This window comes from Pseudoliparis swirei, chromosome 11, assembly GCF_029220125.1.
Source record: "Pseudoliparis swirei isolate HS2019 ecotype Mariana Trench chromosome 11, NWPU_hadal_v1, whole genome shotgun sequence".
NCBI classification, from domain to species: Eukaryota; Metazoa; Chordata; class Actinopteri; order Perciformes; family Liparidae; genus Pseudoliparis; species Pseudoliparis swirei.
Window position 1 is genome coordinate 24,602,709 of NC_079398.1, and position 21,307 is coordinate 24,624,015.

The 21,307-nt window shown below is 48.0% G+C and overlaps 1 long non-coding RNA gene across 1 annotated transcript; it reads right to left on the minus strand.

Annotated features, from left to right (window-relative positions):
- Positions 1 to 1,063: 1,063 nt before the first annotated feature.
- LOC130201554 (uncharacterized) lies at positions 1,064 to 20,122 on the minus strand. The gene is made up of 2 exons (XR_008833214.1): positions 20,044 to 20,122; positions 1,064 to 2,626 (listed from the first exon to the last, which is right to left on the minus strand). It is a non-coding gene; the product is annotated as an uncharacterized LOC130201554 (long non-coding RNA).
- Positions 20,123 to 21,307: the final 1,185 nt, after the last annotated feature.

The window sequence follows — 21,307 nt, forward strand, 5'->3', positions numbered from 1 at the left end:
CAACAAATCACATGTAAATACTAACAAATTGTTAGTTCGTCCCACCGTAGTTCCTTCGTTGCTCGGCTCGTGTGTGGCTCTCAGTCACAAGCCCACGTCTTACTGCTGAAGACGGACATCTTTAAATACAGGTCACAACTTTCACTTCATAAATAACTCAATATTTTTCCCAAACTGTCCGCTGTAGGTTTGAGCGAACATCACTCAAACCGGACAAAGCACATCGCGTGGGAACGTTTTTCAACTATTCCACATCAACAGCTTGGTTCATCGATGCATTTGTAATAGTTTTGTTGAAGATAAGAAAATCTAGAACATCATCAGAATCAATCTTTAAGATCATGTCGCTGCTGAGCTGAATATAATCTGGAATTAATCTGCAGGGTTGTTTTAATTCTCTCTCGTTTAAATTACGGTCTGCACCTCCGGTGGGCTCGAGCCGATCCTAAATCAGATAGTTACGAGGCCAGATGTAACTCGAGTTGTTGACTGCTGGGAAGCTCTTAAAAGCATGCTTAGTCACATTACCTCTAATTCCACGTCAAATCGAGCTTCCCGTTGAACGTCTGGACGGAGACGAGTAACGCCGCAGCGATGGAAGAGCCGAGTTGGTCGGGTTGTGTCGTTAAAGGAGACGCTCCGGTCTTCTCAAACACGCGCGCTTTAGACAAAAATAAAGATGAAGACGGGAGGAAAGAGCAGTCGGATTGTTCTGCTGTCGTTTCAGAGACGCTGTGACAGCTCCAGCTAACTGGAGCCACATATCTCTCTTCTCGGTGCTCCACCGCCGGCCCCCGGGGCCCGGCGACATCACACAGACGATTCCAAAATGAGCTAGGAGCATTAAAAGTTGTTGCTTTTTTATTAATATTATTCTTTTACTGCAGGAGCGTACGTGAGGGCTGCGGCTGGAGATCACACACACACACACACACACACACACACTGACACAGACTTCGAAGATGGGGCCAGGCCCTTGAGGAGTGTAGGAGGTTAGATACCGCTCCCAGTGAAAAAAATAAAAAGTAAAAACCCGAAAAATTTTCTTTTCAAATGTCAGATGTATAATGGCTGTGTGTTTATGCATCAATATCCTTTTATCATCCAGGAAACACAAAGACAACATTTCTGTGTTGACGCATGCAACATTCTGTCCTTTTCATAAAAACCTAAATCAGTTCCCGGAATAAAATGTTACTGGGAAAGTTTCCTGTTGTAGTGATATTAGCCAGGATTGTGATGAATGTTACTCCAGTTATTGTTGTCTTTAGCGGTTTGGCTCACTATCAATGGTTTCTGAGGCCTCATTTGAAATTATTTGTTTGTTTATGTGCGTGGTGATATCCCAGAGCACGGTCTAGAAAGAAATGTGAATAAACATGGTATTCAGAATTTGAGCTTAACCAGAACACAACTAAAAGATATAACAAAGTAAAAGTGCAAGTGAGTCCACCTCCCTCCACCCTCTTTGTTCCTGTAACCAACACCTTCCATCCCAAGCTGCTTCCTCTCTTCTAGGTGCGAAAAACAGGAGGCCCGGTCCCTGCTGCGGGAGCCCGCTGGTCACCACGGCAACGGCTCAAACACGCCAGCGGTTAGTGTCGGGGTAACTGCCAAATTTGTTGCGTTACTACGTCGGTTTCCCCTCCAGCACGTCGCCCCGCCCACAGGGGAGCGCCTGGGGAGAGGAGGTGAGAACACTGAGTGGAGAGGGTGAGGAGGGAGGGAGGAGAGGAGAAGGAGCAGAGGGGAAAGTGGGCAACCAGATGACTTCCCAGAAGTCGGCTCCTCGTGCTGCTCTGAGTCAGACTCACCTTCTCTCCTCCCATCACAGCACTCCTGGATGGCTTTTTGAAATGGTATCTATTACACATAGGTGGATGGATGGATGGATAGATGGATAGAAGGATAGATGGATGGATAGAAGGATAGATGGATAGATGGATAGAAGGATAGATGGATAGAAGGATGGATAGATGGATAGATGGATGGGTAGAAGGATAGATGGATATATGGATGGATGGGTAGGTAGGTAGGTAGGTGGATCGATAGATAGATGGATAGGTAGGTAGATAGATGGATAGATAGATAAATAGGTAGATAGAAAGATAGATAGGTAGGTGGATCGAGAGATAGATAGATAGATATATAGGTAGATAGATTGATGGATGGATGGATAGGTAGGTGGATCGAGAGATAGATAGATAGATGGATGGATAGGTAGGTAGGTAGATAGATAGATGGATAGATGGATAGATGGATAGATGGATAGATGGATAGATAGATGGATGGATGGATGGATAGGTAGGTAGGTGGATCGAGAGATAGATAGATAGATAGGTAGATAGATACTTCATTCAACATGTTCTCGCTCCAGCCGTATTTATACATACAGGTCAGTAATATAAGAAATGCTGGACGCTCACGTCTTCAGGAGGTGACTGCTGCTCACGCCCTTCCAGCTGGAGGCCGTGAGGACCTCCAGGCTGCACCGCCTGCCCCGGAGCATGATTAGCAAGCGGCATGTCCAACGGCGCTCCAGCCGTGTGGCGTGACTCCCAGGTTCTGCTCTTCCACCTTTGTGTCGTTTCGGCGCGATACCGAATAGGTAAACATGTGTCGGCTCCTGAAGAGGGGTTGTTGACAAAAGGACAACAAACATTTACAGAAGCTGCTGCACCCTTCTTGGCAGAAGGAGAGCCGGAGATGACATCAGAGGACAACACAGTAATTCACTGTTTATGTGGTTTATTTCGGGGCTTGATTATGTGTAACTCCACAGCGTTTCAGAGGCTTTGGGAACACTTGGAACCATCGGGGCCTCAGCCGTTGTTATTATTGCCTGCATCTGTTGAAAACCAAATAATGGCGGGTGGTCACCTTTCATCAAGGAATGACGGGAATGGGTTCTGTAAGGTGAAACCGGAGAACACAGACACGGCCGTGACATCATTGCTTTCATTCATTTGTTGTCTGTCCAATCGCTTGCAGTGACAAGAAACATCTGTGGGAGGAGGAGGAGGATCCTGGGAGCGGCAGTGCGTGTGAGCGTGTGCATCGCACAGGGCCGTGTGTGTGAACCTGTGCAGCCCGGTCCCACCACATGCTTTGATTTGGGGTTTCACTGAAAGGCGTTTCAGCTGTTTGAGCTTCACCGTGCTCACAGGAGAACAACGTGGACGATTGTGAGGGAACGTTTTCCGGGTGAATGTGGAAGAAACGCGGACGTATCGGCGGATACCTTGGTTCTCGCCTTAAACGCCATCTCACTTCATTTTGAAAGTTATTAATATTGATATACAGCCTGGCGGCACAGTACAATAGAGGAAAGATATTTAAAATAAAATGTATATACATAATTTGATGTTCGTGATATTATTTCTTTTTTCTAAGTTATCAGTAGTTCACATTTGCCTTTTATTATTATTTTTACTATGTCTCTTTCTTTTTCTTTTGGTTTTCTTTTTCCTGTTCTGTTTTTGTTGTTGCTTGTACGACATTTTATGTTTTGATCCATATGTGTGTGTACTGTCTTAGTGCCTGTAGTAGTTTGGGAGGGGGGGGGGGGGCTAAAGGGTTAGGGGAGGGGCTAAAGGGTTAGGGGCGGGGCCGTCCAACTCCTCATCTCAGAGGAGCCTACAGACCTCGGTCTTTGGACGGTCCTCCATTCGTACATTTTTTCTGTTGTTAATGTCTGTCAGTATGAACACGTTATGTATGTACCTATGGAAAATAAATTACTTACTAACTTACTTACTTACTAAACTCTGTGACCCTCCCCCGGTCTCTTGCATGAGGCTTATGCTATTTGTGCCACCCGGTCTACATTAAATACACAGACACACAACCACAGAGACACACACACACCGTGACCCATTATCGCCACCCTGCCCACACTCTATTTCAGTCCGGACTTCAGCGTTCCAGGGACCGCGGGCCCCGCCGCATAGAGAGGACTGTGTCGGGCTCTCGAACCCCAGTCGGACCGGGCGATTCCGCGGGGCGGGGCGGCGGGGAGGTGGGGGTGAAGGTGGTGGGGAACAGGGGGTGGAGTGCTATCCCGCAGCTGCTTCGCTCAGGACGCCGAGGTCTCTCAGCATAAATTTCACTGATATCACCTCCATCAGAGGGCCATAAAGCTGATTTATTATAAATACAGCTCTCATGTGTTTACTGCGCGCATTCTTGGGCCTGCAACATCTTTCAAAGTGAGCACTTGCAGGTGCTCTGGCTCCGTCTCCGTGGGGCAGATCGGAGTAAATCGAGGAAGAAAGAGGAGGAAAAAAACAACAACTGGGAGACGCAGGGAGAAGGGAGCGATGCAAAGGGGAGGGAGGGAGAGGGGAGAGGGGATGGTGGCGAGCAAGGAAAACACGGCAGCCATTACGGCGGTGATTTAGCTGAGTCCGAGGGGACGGGGATAATGTGTGAAAGTATTGAGTTACTTTCTGTCATCATACTTTCAGCTCCCAGAAAATAAATCTGCAGGTGAAATTCCAGCTAATCGGCCTCTGCTGCAAACATTCCTCTACTCAGACGCTCCAACAAATCTAACAGATTTGGCCGAATATGCCGCTCGGTGATCTTTGAACTGGAGATGTTCAAACCTTCTGTGATTCTGGGAGCTTCAGGGGTTCAGCGTGCTTCAAATGAAGCAGTTAGTACAAAGAAGTCACAAACATTGTGCCAGATATGGTGTGAAGAGAAAACAAAAGCAACTGGTTAATGGTTACCACTGCCTAAAATCCATTCACGGATACTGAAGGTCTTCCTGGTTAAACTTTGACCTGCTGGGCTTGCCGTAGCTGTCCTTTGATTTGGATAAACATTGAGATAACCCGTTTGGCCAAAACGACAAAAATAAATAGAAATATTTGTTCCGACAAACTCGCGAGACCGGATAGGTGAGTGGATGCATGGTTACGTTCATAATATACTAGAATCATCCTTAAAAGAAAAGTTATTTCTGTTTTAAAAATTCACTTTGATCATATCGTGAACGACAAACTAAACTCAAACGGTAGCTATAAGAACGAATATGAGGCTCCTCGTATTCCAGACAGTACCTCGTGCGGTGCTGTTTTATCTTTATTAGTGAACTGCTTCTGTTTTCAGACACGCAGTCGGATTTAATCTCATCTCTTCACTCTCGTGACATGAATCTGTTTGTATACCAGCGCTGCTGTCAGGGAGCATGGGAACACGACATCAAGTGCTATTTAATCTTGTTTATGAAATAAAGACTTGGCACTCGTGATGTAGAGCTGAGAAAATGAACAGTTCTCATCTTACAAGTCCTGTTTATTCAAGGCACTTTAAAAACTATTAACATAACAGAGTTTTGTTCTTAATCTTGACACTTTATTGTTTGATTGCAAAGCACTATGACACAAAGATAGCATCTAAAGGAAACAAAATGGAGTCCAGATGACCGCGAAGGGAGTACCCTCCGCCGCAGCTCGGTGGATTTGCTTTCTCTGGATCTCACCTCAGTTTCCGACAGTGACACGGCAGAAAGGACGAGTCAGGAGGGAGAAGGAAAGGAAGGAAGCAAAGGGGGGGGGGGGATCTTGGCTAGGAACCTAGAAAAAGATCAGCAATAATTAAAAAGAGAGCAGGGGGGGGGGAATGTGAGTCATTCCAGAAATGCGCGGGAGCTGCTTTCTTTGTGGATACAACAGGAGACTGACCTCACACCGGGAACACACTGCGGAGATGCATCATCGTGTCTGTATGACCTCACACACACACACACACACACTTGTACGTTTTCTTTTACAAAACATATATGATGCAAAGATGTGGCTGAAAGTGAAAGAAAAGAGGAGATATTTTAACATAGGAAGCGTTAAAGAGCTCAAATGAACCTGTGAGGAGCTGCAGATGGAAGAAGTTCACATCTCAGCTCTCTCTGCACGGAGAGACCAGGAAGATTGAGAATATGTTTTTCACTTTTAGCGAAGCTTGGTCGGCTGCAGGAACACTTCTGACCTCGTTCTTCCCCGTTTCAGCGCCTCTAATCAATCTTCTGCCTCGCCCCTCCTCTCTTTTATTTGTTAAACACTCCACAGTAAGAGCAGCTTTGGTAAACACGAACGTTAAGCTCCACCATTGTTTTCGAAGCACCTGCTATGCCACGGAGAGCGGTTAGGCTTGGTATTTATTTGCAAAGGCACTCTCTCACACACACACACACACACACACACACACACACACAGCGACATGTAAACAAATACCCACAATCGTCCTACCACTAGTCCACAATCTGGCTTGTGTTTGCTTTCAGGCATTTTTTTCACTGGGTGGAAATATTTAGCCCTGATGAAACATGCATTTATCGAGCTTTTTTTCTCCCCAACCACAACCTCTAAAATCAAATAAACGAGGGAGCTCTATTCTTTTTTTGGGCCTTTTTTTTAACTCCATAAAACCCCATCAAGAGGAATGCTGGTAATCCATGTCTACTCCTCCATCATGCCTGTTCCTCTCATTACCAGCCATGTTGTTCCCATTACGCCTCGACATCCTCCGCTCTTATCAAGATAAATGCGCTGAGATATCATTTCATGTTCCCTCCGTTTTGCTTATTGCCTTCCCAAACACAGAACACAGGTTCACTGCACTGAACCAATTTGCTGCATGGTTGTGGTGTGAGGTTTTCGTCTTTTTTGTGTGTTCTTCCATCCCTCCTTTCTTTCTCTCTGTGAAAGCTTTTCCACTGACTTTTCTTGAGCGCGGGGAGTCGTTTACTCGGCTCTCGTTAAAGATGCAACGCAAGAGACTTGGTTTCGTTCTCGTGATGCAGAGAAAGAACGACAACAGCGTGACCGATATGCACAGAGGACGGCGGAGGTTCTTTAAAGCGGATTGCAACAAGATTTGACAGGTCCCACTTCAGAGGAAGGATAAAGGGATGTTCACAAAAACATCTTTTTAATTTCCCAGTTGTTTACTGTTGTTGATCCTGTCTCCTTTGACCTTGCACGGATCATCTAATTCCTAGGAATTACAATTATATTGGCCGATTTCACAACTCGTGAAGTACGCCAATGTTCAGCGCCAATGCAGGAAGTAGTGAATGTGCAGGAAGAATGTAGCACGTCTAACTTTCTATAATGCAGTCCAGCTTTCTGCAGCGTTATCCAGCAGAGCAGGGCGCTTTTTACAGGTCATCATGTTTCCTCTTTGATATCCATCCATGCTCTCTGTTAACGCCACTTTGTCACATTTATCTTCCTTTTCTGCTTTTTCTCTGCCGTTTTAGGAACGTGGATGTTGGACAACGCTGTAAAATCCCAGATAACATTCAAGAACAAAGTTATTTAGCGTCTATCACTTTTTATTTTGTAAGACTTCTCCTCGCTACACGATCTGCACATGCAACTGTAGGTTATGGTTTTGGCCAAGGAAGGATTATTGTTCTAGTCGATGAACTATATGGCTGAGGTTAGCAATGGGTATGTTTAGTGAAAGATTTGTGTTATGGAAATCATATCCGTGACTAAATGCAAACTCCTGTCTGGCCTGATGTAGCTGATGCTTTGTGGAACAGATTGAATAAATACCAGGAACTGTGAAGACTTACCTGATCAACACACACACACACACACACACACACATACGCAGATAGCAAAGATGGCGCTGAGTTTGAAAGTATCCCTAATTGCAGAGACTGGTGATGTTTAACCTGCAGCCGTCTCGGCCTGGTGGGGAATAGTGTCTGTCAAAAACATCCTCAAAATGTTTTTTTAGACAAATGATCACATAACATACATTAGGCCCGATTATGTTGTAACAGTTCTTTTTTGGTTTTCTTACTCCTGGCACAGAACCAAGAGAGAGAGAGAGAGAGAGAGACCACAGACAAGAGCGAGGACAATTAGCCAGTGTGTGAACAAGCTCTTGTTTATTGACTTTCAGGGAGAAACTTTATTAACCTGCCCAGCCTTGAATGGAAGACACCTGCTGTTGGCACTTAGGCTGTCATTACTGCAGTAGAGAGCCACGGGGAGGGCCCTCGCCAGGCCCGGCTCCGCCTGCTGTTCCATTGTGCGGCGCCCCATCATCCAGCAATTGAGTGCTACAACGTTTACAATGAGATCGCCCTTTGTTGGGTATCGTCGCTAAGCTGACAGACCCTTTTCCCCTCACTTGTCAGCAATCAAATTATGGTGGACAAACTCACCGACTCCGGTTTTGTTCCTTTTGTCTGTTTGTAAAAATAGGCGCTGTCCGTGAGTGACTGTTCTGTTGAGGTTGCTGTTGGTGAAGTGGGCGATTGCGAAAGAATTAAGTTCACTACAATGCTGGAGGAGAAAACCCCAGTTTAGATGGATAAAGAGTCTAAATGGGAGACACTGAGTCATTGTTAGCTTTAAGTTAGCCGATGTGGACACCATACAGTAGGCCGGACCGGGCGTTCGGGTTTCACACACTTCCAAACACTTGTCAAACTCACTGCACTTCCTGACGTTTAGATAACCAGGTTGTATAAAAGCAGAATGTTCCTTTATCGGAGAGAACAGAAGAGCAGCAGCAGCAACTTTAATTTACTTTCACACCAAATATATCACGTCTAGCAATCGTAATAGATTTAATTGCCAAAGCTGTCCCTCTCATGTGTGCGATCTTGCCCCAGAAAGGGGAACTAACTGTCACCAAGGAGATGAGAAGACGGATGGGTTCTCCTCCTGAGTGATACTTCCTCTAAAGTGCACCGTGTCAATGGCTGACTTTCAGCAGAGCAGATAAAACCCAGCTATCCTGGCTTTTATCGTCCTTCGCGGGCTCAGGGAGCGCTGATACCGCCCATCACAAGGACAGCGCTGAGGCGAGCCTGGATGCGTGGGCTTTGGTATGTCTGCAGCTAAAAGGAGTGTGTGTGTGTGTGTGTGTGCGTGCTAACTGATGTATGTCCACTAAAAAAAGAGTTGGAATCATGGAGATAAAACAGGAGTGTTGCTTCGTCGTCTCAAGTCTCTTTGTGCGAGCGTGTATTTATTTACTTGTTCTCATTCAGGAAATTAGGGAACTGAAAACCAAGAGCAGTTTACAACCAAACATCCACAAATATACAAGCTGTGCACATCCACCGTGTGACCTCACTGCAGCCCACATGCACTCTGTGGACCCCTGAGGCAAACACGATGTTGACGATCACAGTTCAAAAATGATAATGTTGCTAATTCAGTCGTCGCCGTGTCCTCCCGCTCTCCCAGTTCCTACACGGCGGGTCGAGATGTGATAGGAGGCACTAAACTTCCGCCTCGTGCCTCTTTGTGTGCAGCTTGTGCTCATTCCTGTCAAACTGGCCCACAGCTCTGAGCATGTTATGAGGGCTGAGGTGATTAGCTGGAGAAAATTCCCAAGGATTACCAGCCAACTAACAGTTACAGGTCAGCCCTGCCTGCCTTCAGAAATACCAAACTGTAAACAAGTCAAAGCATGACATAAGCACATGTTTTGGTCCAGCCTGGCTGCAAACCTGCATTCTACTGTACCTCAAACAAGCTGCTATGTGATTTGATTTAAAGATAATGCATTTGGCTTCAAGGAGGTGTCAGTGTGTGCGTGAGGCATGTGTGTGTGTGTGTGTGTAGAATGTGGGGAGTGTTAATTAGGTGTGGAATGATGACCTTTGCCTGGCCTAAAGGGACCTTTATGCATAGCAGCCATGGAGAGATTAATAGGTATTGCTAGGCAACATCAACGTGTGGTCTGCACATTCTGGTCATTAAAAACACGTCATTTGGCCACGTCAACAACAAATCTACACGCGGTGCGGAGTGTCTGTAAAGTATGGTTTAACTCGTGGAAATGTGCGAACACGAGGCTGTGCGGCTCCAGTGAGAGATAGTTTGTGTACTTGCTGATTAAAGTGTGAAACAATGCAAAGATAACACAAGTTATTTGTATGAACTGCATTATTACCTTCGCATTGAAAATGCGGAAGGTTATGTTTTGATCGCCGTGTATTTATTCATTTATTTATTTGTATGAGTGTTACTCGCATAACTAAAAAAGTATTAAACCGAATCGCATGAAATTTGGTGGGATGATTGGTTATTATCCGGGGACCATTTGATTAGATTTTGGGATTGATCAGGTCAAAGGTCAAGGTCATGAAAAGGTCAAAATCTTCTTTTTACCATAATTTTTATCCAATTGGCATGCAACTAATGCCAACATGTTCATAATGCAATGCCCAATCTTGTGATATGCGAAGGTATGCGCTCTACCGAGTGCCCGTTCTAGTTAAAGATGTGTTCATTGTTCTCTCACTCAGCCTCAACACCGGCAATAAAAAATATCCCAGAAGCATGTTAGACGGATTGATGTCTGCATAAATGTAAATGTGTTGTCGTCTACACTAAAAGTCGTTCACTTCATGACTCCATCCCGCCCTCCGTCCGCCGCTCGGTGGCCAGACTGCTCACAGCCGGCTCAGGAGAGGAGGCAGAGTGTCGCGTGGTGGCGGCGGTGGAGCGATCCCTTCAAATAAAAATGATAATATAAAAGCCACTTTCTCTCTCTCTCCCTTCTTCTCTGGATGTCTCTCCCTCTCGGCCTCGGGTCGTTCTATCTGCTCTGAGCGCGGCTGAAGACACTTTCGTGGTGCTTTTCGAGGGGAATCCCTTTCAGCAGCAGCTCCTCGGGGACTGGGGGCAGGCAGTCGGCCAGCTTCCAGAGTAAACATGCAATCATCCTCGGACAGCTATAATTATATCTGAGACGTGAAGGAACAGAAGCGAGCGAGAGCCACGCAGATGCAGAGCCGGAGAGCTGCGAGCCAGAAGCCGTGCACTTAATATTTGTTTTCTGCCTTGAAATAAAGCTCGGGTTGTGTTTGGGCAAACATGGAGGAGAGGGGAGAGATGGAAAAGCAACAGCCGGTTAATTCTGGAGAATCCTTCTGGGCAGTGGCGTTTTCTTACGCATAAGCGTGCACACACACACAGACGTTTAATGTTAAGACGCGTCTGCGTCCATGCAAACACACACACACACACACGCAGGCACACACACCTTACGTGCACATCTCCACCCACACACAGCGGAGCCACACAAGGAGCAGTGGGTGGTTTCAGGGCCAGGCCGGCGAGCTCCCCGAAGGCCTGTTCTTTAATCCAACTTGAATGCGGTTCGGGCTTTGTGGTCATCGACTATTTCACCAAGCCACGCTGAAGAGAAATTGATTACAGCGCCTGGCTGGAAAATTAAACGACTTCCAGGATGTTTATTCTGTAATTAAAAATAAATTTGTCGCTACTGAGCAGCAGAAATGAACCTGGCCAGTGAGTACCTGCATGTTTTCCTTTGCATCACCTGACTTGAAACCAGCCAAGCCTTCGTCTTTTATGTGAAAGTCACCCTCTAATTTCCCTTGTCTATAGTGCCCCGAGGCGGGTTTAGGTGGGGAAGGATGACATCACACCATTTAGGCAAATTCCATATGAAACCCAAAAAAAGAAGCGGTTGAAGCTATTTTCTGTAAAACAGTGGAAACGCTTTAAAGTTATAGTAAGCGATTAGGTAATGATGAAGCAACCTACACACACAACCCCCATCGTTCACACACATCATGACCTCCCTGGACATACAGAGCAGCGCATGCGTGCACACGGCGGCGGCGGCGGAGGCCGTCTCCAGGGCCGCGGGTTCAGGCATCAGGGGCATCAGGGGCAGCAGGGACCGAGGAGGGAGGGATGAGCGAGCTGCAGCTGGGGTCAGGAGGAGGCACGTTAATCACCGCTATCCTGTCAACAACAAAGAGCGGGCCTCACCCAAACGCTCCGCTCGGTAGCCATAATAACACCACGTAGGTATCGCTGTGAGTCAGGCAGAGGTGTCACCAGAGAGCCGAGGAAGTGAAGACGCGGTGTGATGATGCAATTAGAGGAGTAAAACAGGAGAGGGGAGGAACAGAGAAGCACAGAAGAAGAAGAGAAAACTCAAGGGGTTCCTTTTCTCGCTTAACCCTCCTGTGACCTTTCGGGTCAATTTGACCCCATTCAATGTTTAACGTCGGTGTTCTTTGGGGTCAATTTGACCCCAGGCTGTTTTTCACTGTCAAACATAAGAAATATCAACTTTTTTATATATTTAAAGGGCTATTTAGGTATCAACAAACAAACATAAAGTACCTCACACTTAAACTTGGGAAACAATATTAATTCTAATAATTTTCTGGAGGTTTTAATTGCTGGGGTCAAATTGACCCCGAGGGTAAAATATGTTCGTAAATGTGAAGGTAACAGGAGGGTTAAGTATCATTTACAACCACAGGTTTAAAAAAAAAAAAGGGATATCACACACCCGCCACCCCCCAATTAAAACACGATAAATGATCACCACTGACGTGACTTATTGCCCGTGTGCCCCACTCATCGCTGTCAACACAGCTTCTCTTTTGACATGCAGTCACACTCGACCAGAAAGTCACTGAACGTCATCATTGTGTTCCTGTTGCTCCGTAACCTCTGATTGAGTGATTTTGTGTGACGGCCTCCATCTTAAAGACGCTCTGAAAGTCACCTCCGTGCACACGCACGTGCACGTACGCTCCTTTTAGTCCCGTTTAGCGGATGTGTTGATTCAAGCCTCGGTAATTGAAACATAAGCCTTTCCTGCGGTGACCAGACTGCGACCCCGCGCCGGGTCACGTTACTGAGCAATGGACGTGTTTAGATTGTTCACTCCGAAAGAAAACATCATTAGGATCTGAGAGTGGATTTCACTTTTCCCTCATGTCCGCAACTCGGACTCGCAAATGACGGCCTCCACCCCCCCCCCACCCCCTGCCCAGCTAGGACCGTGGCCTTAGACCTGACATTCAACCTCCTGGCCCTCCACAGTATACACACACACACACACACACACTACGTTTTGTTTTGCATTCACATTTTAACACATCATTGTCACTTGCACAAGTGAACTGTCTCGTGGTCTCGTCCTCTCTCCTCCATCTGGACTGTTTCTGCTCCGGCAGTCGTCTGATCTGACACTCAGTCTGATAATCGGGTCGGGCCCAAGTGAAACCAGAAACAATTTGTTTTGGTCTGAGCTATCATTCCATTTCCCACAAGCCGTGCCTCTCCCTTCTCTCCTCGCAGCCCCTCTTTGTATCTCTTGCCAAGAATTAAAAGGAATGACTTTCGACACAGTTACAAAAAGCAGCTGCTGAGCAACTTCCCTCTTAGAAGCACACTAAAGGCCATTACACATTTACATATCTTATTCCAAATCACAAACGGCATGCCTTTTAAAGAGCCCCGAGGCCCTCGGCTCGCTCGGATGGAGCAGCATTTCAGAGCCCTCCTCTGGAATGAATAAGGGAGGAAGTGGTGAGGCCGCACTCACCCTAAGGCAGGAAGTGACATACACTCAGTGACGCTAGGCAGCAGTTGTTTTGAATCTTGTCGGACAAAAAGAAAGTTCTTAAGAGCAACGATAGACTGAAGGGGAGAGAATGAGGAAAGGAAAAGGTAATTTGATTAAAGTCGTTGCCTACAGCAGCATTTCCAATTCTAAACATGTCCGTCCTAAACCCGTCGATGTAAACACAGCGTGCTCTCTGACCTCTGTGGTAAACATCTGTTCAGGGATAGGCTTTCACCCTCATTCGAGCACCGCCTGACATGACATTGATGAATACACTTTTAATCACCAAAAGCAACACATAAAATGAATCTTCATTATCTACTTAAGCAACTAAGTAAACACTGATGTCTTGAGAGCACCAGAGCTACAAGTGAAGCCGTGCAAGCAAACTTTATTGACACAAACAAAACAGGATTTTCAAGCTTGCTGCGAAGTCTCTAATCCACGAGGGTTTAAAGAAACTGTGAGACTTAGAGATCAAATCGCTTTGGGGTGAAGAGTGTCAAACTTGGTCAGGACAAATTCCCCTTCATCACTTCTCATCACTCCCTCCATCGGTCCTCAATCTCGGCGGCAAAAAACGTGTTTGCATGTTCGTCCAACTCTGCTGTATCATCTGAAAATGGAGACAATTGTCGCGTCCGTGCCTCCGGAGACGGAGGGACATCCCTCTGGAGAGGAGGAAGACCCTTGAAAGGGCGACCAGCAGCCGGTGGGTCCGGGGCCTCGGCCTCGTAAAAGAGCCGCAGCCGGCTCGGCCGAGGGGGAGGAAGGAGGCAATTAAAAGACCTGCAAATGGCCTGAGTACTGGGCACCGGCTGACTTTTATCACCTCGTGAAATAAACTACACGCAGGGACAATGGCAAAGGTAAAGAGAGAGCGGGAGAGCGAGGTGGAGCAAGAGAAAGACATTGAGGTGGAGGTGGATGAGACGTATGCTGTGTGGTGCTCGGCCTGGCCAGACCACCGCGGAGAAACAGGGGAAGGCAACGTAGACAGACGACTTCCTACCGTCGTCTGATTATCCCCTGGAGGCCGAGGGAGAGCGCTATAAAAGCCTCCTCATTAAGACCGGACCATTTATAGACGGCTTAATGAGTCTAGGCCACTAAAAGAAGAGAGGGAACGAGGGACTGGTAAAGAGAGTGTCCACTTACTACTTCAGGGTTCCTGTCTACGCGACTCCCTGCCCTCAGAGGTCGAGTCGGAAAAAATCCAGGCACCGAGTCCAAATTTTACAAACCCAAAAGTCAATATATTTGTCCAGAAATCTTTGTCTACCTCGGTTGGCACTGTTGGGAAGATCCCGTTTGTCTATGAACACTTCCTTCTGTGTGGAGTCTGTTCATCCTGAACTTGAAGTAACTTATTTCCCAGAAGCAGACGTTATGAGGGCTGCAGACCCATTTTACCCCGATGTGAGTTGGAATGTACCGAAACCTCCAATGACCTCTGATGTGTGGACGGAGCAGCATGGATATGCCCCTCAGGTCATACTGGTCACAATACTTCAGTGACTTCAGTTGCGCAATGGGTTCTGAAAGTTTGACATCATTCTTGAAGTCATCTCATGTTTTTTTCCCCACCTGCTCACACTTTTTTGCCTCAGAGGCAAAGACTGAACTCCAACCAAGTGCTCGGAGGTCATTTGTCACACCCCTCCTCCTCAAGCTCCATGCATCTTGGTCACCGCCCTCCACGCCTGATAAACCTCACTGATGCTATCTGCTCCTCCGAGAACAACAAACGCCAAGTCTCGACACCAGCTCCTTTAAAGTCACCTTGAACGCATGTAAGTGTGCTCAAGAATTTAGAAGCATAAACCGTGTCCGCTAGGATCTTAATTAGAACCGTCTGCTTCTCGGTGACATGTGAATTGTTCAATTCCATCCAACAAGTAAAAAAGGAGAGAAAAATATCATAAAGCCTCCCTCATTTACACTTTACCCAACACCATCCTTCAGACCACATTGTAAAATCCCAGTTAGACCAATCATGCAAAACATATAATAATGCAATGCCAATAACTAAAGCCATAAAAGTGCTGGCAGTAGTGCAGGAGTGCTCTCCCGGTGCACTTCTAATGACTCCAGATGGATAAGTCTCTTCACACTGGCGGTTATTCTCCCCCTCAGAAATATAGAGGCGTTTTGTTCTTTCAGAAAGGGTTTTGAGGTGGTATCAGTGCGCCACGTTGTGCCAAGGCAGAGGAAGAGAAAGGAAGAGCGAGTGAGGCGGTTTGAGGAAGAAGGGAATGATTAATAACGCTGCGAGCGGAGAGCAGTAGAGCGGGAAGAGATGAGACGCCACAAGGACGATTATAATCTTGCACATTTAATTAGATAGTCCCCCCCCCCCCCCCCCACAGAACCCTTTAGCGTTTGAATCCAGGCAGCGTGATGCTGCGTCTCTCCTGCTAAAGGATATCATGAAGAAAAATAGCGTCTGACAATCAAAGAATAGCTGAATTCGAGGGAACCGTGAAGCACCTTGGAGCATGAAATGTGGCTCCAATTGTTACTCTGTGTGTGTATCCACCCAGAGCGCGAGAGAAGGGTTATTGGCAGGCAGGAGGAGGGGAGTTTCGGGAGGGGATGCTGAGCTGAGAATGCCAGGAATGTCCAGTCCTGTTTACAGCCGGGCCGGTTCACACCTGCAGGTCAGGGTGCTATCACCGGCCCCGGCCCCTCCTCTCCCTTCTGCCATCCTCATTACAAGAGGGTCAAGCTCAGAGGTGACCTAATTAGAAGCTCATTACATCACAGACAATCTCCATTAGCATGCCAAGCTGGCCTGTTAATCCATTAGCACCATAGAGGCCCCCAGGGCAGCCTTTACATTCCTGCCCCTGTGGCCCTCACTGAGGGCCCCCGCCACACACAAACACACACGCACACACACACACTTATCTATGTTGATGAGAGACACGGAAATGTACCACTCACACCCTAATATAACGGTTGCCAATTAAAGGTGATAAGATGACAGCATCGAGCTCGAGTCATTGTTTTAAAACCGTTAATGACAATACTTTTGTAATCTTTCATAAATTGTGTACTTTGTGAGGATCGGATCAAACCTCTTGATTTACAGTTCAGAAGGTGCTGAGATATTTTATCTATTCTAATACACTTCATTGTTTGATTATTTTTGCTACCACTGGGTCAGAAAAAAATCTACATTGGTTACATTACATTACAGGTCGTTTCGTAAGTAGTAAATGTAGTTACATGGGTCCTGGAAAGCCACCATTCAGAAAGACGTTACATTACATTCACATTACATGTCATTTAGCTGACTTACAATCCTGTTACATTCACACAGCGTAGAGCAGCTACAGGGAGACATTCAGGGTTAAGTGTCTTGCTCAAGGACACATCGACTAGGGCGGGGATTGAACCTCCAACCCCCTGATTGAAAGACGGAGCTGCTACCCACTGACCCACAGTCACCCATAGTCAACATGACTTGTGTTTGGTGAGACCTGGCCAACATGAAGGTGGCTACTTCCATTGTTACTGATGTCCTGACACTGTAGTCTCTTTTGCCACAGTGGGACAGATGGGGGGGTGGGGGGGGTCAGCTACTTCTGGGCTTTATACAACGACGAGTGTTTTGGCTGAGGAACGGGCTTGAGAAGAACTCAAAACATGCTCGCTCTCCTCTGTCTCTCTGGATCTGCTAAAGAGCATCTGCAGCTCCAAGATAAATCCTTTCCTCCCCCACATGACCATTAGAGAGAAATGAAGAAAAAGAGACTCAAAACTGAAAGTCATATTTCAGCAAGCTGTTTTTTGGCACTGAAATTTCAAAGTTACAACCCTCTAAATGCGTTTGTGTATTCGCCCTAGGTCTGCTTGTAATTATCGTACACTTCCAAGTGAACTTTTTTTAAAAGTGAAAAAGTACAGATCCTCTCACACTAAGGTGCTGAGCTGGAGTCAAGCACATGGAAATGAATTCCCCTGCTCTTTTTCCACAGCTTCCCGCTCCGTGTCTTTGTTAAATCGGCCTCTCGTGTGCTGGGTGCAGCTGTGGGGTGGTGGCCCGGTGCTGGGGCCTGAAAGAGTCAGTATCTATCTCCTCAGTAGGGACCTGGGAGACACCGAGCCCCACTACCTTCCCTTTGAAACCTCTCCCCTCTGGTGACTGGCAGACCATACAACGCTCTGAGCTTTGTAAGTGACTCCATTGTCGGGGGCAGATTGAGAGGAAAAAAGGGGGCTAGCCCTGGGGATAGAAAAGCAAGGTGAAACAAAAAGGTCTGGCTCTGTGGTCTGAAGAGGGCAGGGACGGATCAAAGGGCCGGGCGCTGACCTGCGGCCTTTGTCCGTCAGACAGCCCTGGCTTCATTTAACCTCTCTCTGGAGGCCGGCAAAGCCCACTGGGATATCGCGCTACACAGAAGCCGTGCCCTATGGGGACATCTCAGTGCCTCCTCTGCAACCCCTCCACCTTTCCCTCTGTCTCTTCCTCCACCCCTCCACCTGGGACAATATCACAGGTGAAAGTGGAAGGGAGGGGTTGGTCTGCGCTTCGCCCCAACCTGTCAGGGATCCACCACAAAAGGAGCTGAGCCCTCTCTCCGGATGCCCGGCGGCCAAGTCTTACCTTACTGCAGCATTCACATGGCCTCGCTGCCTCCCTGCCCCGGCTCCACTGGGAGAGCCACAGCATGGAGGGAATCCGAACAGAGAGGAGCTCTCAGTTGCTCACCTGGGGACGATAAACCTCAGCTATGCGGCAAACAAAGGTGAACTTAGTGGTTCTCTGCTGCATTGTTTCGTTGGGGAAACTTAAATCTTCCAGCCTTAATGAACTGCTGAATAGAGGGGATTTTCTATGGTTCAAGGGGCCATGTGTGACTTTTAAAAACCTGTCCATCATGCTTTCTATGGGGGCAAGCCGAACAAACACTCTGTGCACAGCATCTGTTCTGAGATGTCAGCAACTGCACACAAAGTGCACTGTTACAACACTATTGGGACCATTATCAACTTCATTTACATCACAAACATGCAGGTTTTCTGTGGAGGCCATGCTCAACTCAGTCATCATCAAATTGTAATTATTGAGGCTAAAAGTACGGGCCTTATAAAAGAAGTCGTCGCGGCATTAGAGCAACAGGTGAGCATTTCCAAAAGAAGCAATTGGTGTAATTACTGGGTCACTCTGCCCCGAAAGGCAACCAGAGGTCAAGGCGTGGAGTTGTGGAGGAAGGAGGAAGCTGGGACTGGAAGCAGAGGGAGTACCTGCGCTGAGATGGGGATGGGGGGGTCTAACTATGTTGGGAACGAAAGCGGCCAAATCGTCCTGCTTTCATTAGTGCGCTGAGTGAAGCCTCTGCCGAGGCCTCGATTCCCAAGACTCTCAGATAACAAGCGGCTTCCCACACTGAGGCTTTCTGTTTTCTGTTTCCTCTCCAATAAAACCAGCCAGAGAGCGGGAGAGAGAGAGAGACGGGGGAACAAGAGTGATAGACGGGTGGGGAAAGGAGAGAGGGGACCCCCTTGGTCTGCTGTTATCTGTCTAACTCGGTCATTTGGGGGAGGGGAGGGGCAGTTTGGTTTATTTTCCCTAAGCCCGATGAATGGCTGCTGACAAGGCATTTCTGATGGCCGTGATAAGATACCCCACACCCGGTGTCCAGCCCCTCTAGCCCCAACCAGACCTCCAGCTCTGGCCTTTTAAGTAACCGGGTTAACCGTCCTTCCAAGAGCTGCTACTGAAAGACAAAGTGAGGCGGTCTCGCGCCGAAACGCACAAATATAGCAGACTGAGTGAAAGCGGAAGACAACGAGCGGAGGTCACTTAAATGACCCCCCACGCACCGTAATGCACAGACCGAGACAAAAGCATTCCATAGGCAGTGCCAGCCATCCTGTTAGTGATAGGCTCGAGATAGGGCCGGCACAGGACCGGCTCCACGCAGCTGCTGTATGTGGAGAATGTTGTGTTTGTCTGAGGCCCAGCCACGGCCCGATGGATACAAACATTGTTGTCCAGAGGTCAGTGCTGTGGCCTGTTTAACCAGCTGCCAGCTGCTATCACACTGTACGATCGTCAACATGTATTCTGTATTTACAGAAAGAATGGAAACAGTAAAGCCATAAAGACTCATTCATCCACTTGTGATGAGTGGACAGAGGGATGTGCATTCATTGAAGACAACGGTGGAAGTCAACGTTTTTGAAAGATCGATATATTGGGTACAGGTGCCGTCGTCTGAGCTCAACGTGGATGAGCCGTTCTCTCCGCCTGTTGAACACCACATCAAAAAGAAGTTAGGAGGAGGCCAAGACATGAAACCCAGCAGAGACAGCCTTATTACTTCCTGTCATATACCCTATCATCCCTCTTCCCTCATGATAGGAAAAGAACACACTCAAAAGACACACACGGATGGGAATGAAATTGAATCGAAGTGCAAATACTAATTCACAGTGTCAGAAACCACACGCGAGTACGAGCGTCTCGTCGGCGCCAAGCGGACGGGAGGAGCGCTTGAAGCCGAAGCCCGGTGAGGCGAGAGGCCGCATGGGCACAGGAGCTCAACACACGCACACTAAAACACTAAAACACACGGAGCCACGCTGCTTCTCATTTAGAGGTTCCACTCCAGAGCATGCCCCCCCCCCTCCTGATCGAACCTGTCCGCTCACCTCACTGACAGCAGCTGGAGGACGCGGCGGAGAGGGAGGGCCGGAGAGGAGAGGAGCGGGTGTTTGTGTTGGAGAGGCAGGGTGATAAACTGTGACCTCCTCCTCGTCCTGCCGCGGGCCTAATGGCCGCCCTGAGTGCCCCCGCTCGAGGTGTCCGAGCCTCCCAACCGGAGGGGTATTTTTACCCGACGCGCTCACGCACACACTCGCGTCTTGACGAACGCCGTGAGCGGCGCGCGGAGCCGTGTCTGACGTCCGGGTGCGCCGCGGGGCGAGCGAGTTGGCACGCAGCGCTGGCAGCACTCAAGTTCCCGAGAGCTTTCAGGGGCCTTTGATGTTCTCTGCATCCCCCGGCCCCCTCCCCGCTCCGTCCCCCGCGGCCTCCCCCTCGCAGGAAATTGCATTCTGTCCGCCGCCGCGGCAGATAAACGAGGCGGGAGAGCGGCTGCACACCGTCACCGGCCGGCCTGGCCTGTCTCACACCGCAACCCGCTGTGCGTTAGCCGCGTGTTCTCCTACCCGGCACCCACGGCCGGCCCGCGTGTGCACGGACATGTGAACACGCGTGTGCACGGACGGACCAGAGCTGCAGACGAGCACGTCGTCGCGTAATCTCACACAGTCACACACACACATATATATGTCCTCGTGCAGGCATTACCGATTCCCAATAGCGGTGCAAAACACATGAGCTAGGGTGACCAGAGGTCCTCTTTTCCCCGGACATGTCCTCTTTTTGAGGCCTACAAAATGCATCCGGCAGGGATTCCAAAAACGTCGGGATTTTGCTTCGTCGGATATTTGTGTTTCTCTGGGTCTTTCACAAACTAGTATTTATCCCTTACAAGTTTTGGAAATGGTATCTCCCTTTCGGTCCACCTTCTGGCGCGAGCTCTGACTGTAGAGAGAACAGGTCGACCGATCTCAGTGTTGCCAGATACACGAAAATTCTCCTCCTTTTAGGCATGTAGGCCTACTGTATATCACAACACAGGCAGGACAAGAGAGATGTTTAATCGCTCAGCAGCACAAGTGTGGATACACAAAGTGTCCTCTTCTTCACAAACTCAAATCTGGTCACCCTACATTAGCAATAGCATCAGACGAGGATAACAACACTCGACACGCTCGCAGCTCGCGTGTCACATCTGATTACATCACGGTGAGATTCCTGCGATTCCTTCAGAGACACTGTCTGGGAATGTCGAGAAATAAGACAAAGAAAAAGAACCGCTCACGCCACAGGGACCCCGACGGGACTCAC